Source organism: Cetorhinus maximus, chromosome 29, assembly GCF_964194155.1.
Source record: "Cetorhinus maximus chromosome 29, sCetMax3.hap1.1, whole genome shotgun sequence".
Lineage (NCBI taxonomy): Eukaryota > Metazoa > Chordata > Chondrichthyes > Lamniformes > Cetorhinidae > Cetorhinus > Cetorhinus maximus.
Window position 1 is genome coordinate 2,893,580 of NC_135907.1, and position 708 is coordinate 2,894,287.

The following is a 708-nucleotide window of genomic DNA, read 5'->3' on the forward strand; positions in this document are numbered from 1 at the left end:
AGACAGACAGATAGAGAGATAGAGAGAGGGGGAGAGAGAGAGAGTGAGAGAGTGAGAGAGGAGTGGGGGAAAAGAGTGGCGCCGAGAGAGGAGGAGGAGGAGGAGGAGGGGGGGCGGGTGGTGAGAAAAAAAAATCCTTCGCTGGGGCTTGTGTGGATTGAAGGGAGGAGAAGAGGGGAGGGAGGGGGGGTTGAAGAAAAGAACAGGAAAAGAGAGAGAGAGAGAGAGAAGGGGGGGGGGAATATATCAGCAATACGACTTCAACAGCAGAGAGGGGGGAAAAAAAAAGTAGCACCGCTTGAAAAAAATCCTAATTTTTATGCCGAGTCCGTTATTTAAAAAAAAATTTAAAAAGAGAAAAAAAAATCCAGCAACATTTTTTTTTAAAAAAAACGGTTCCTCACCAATTTTTTTCCCCCCCCTTGTGAAGGAAACGGGGGGAGGCTTTCTCTCTACAGAGAGAGAGGGTGAGGGAGGGAGGGTGAGAGAGGAGGTGGATGAATCGTTCTGCCTTTATTGGATCGAAAGGGGGAGATTTTCTTTAAAAAAAGAGATAAAAAAAAAAGGTTTTTTCTCTCCCCTCCTGGTGTGACGGAGGAGAGAGAGAGAGAGGGAAGGAGGGAAAGGAGAGAGAGAGGGGGGGGGGGGTGTTTTTTTTTCCCCTTTTTTTGGTTTAAATGTCTCTCTATGCGAGGAGTCGGGAATGTG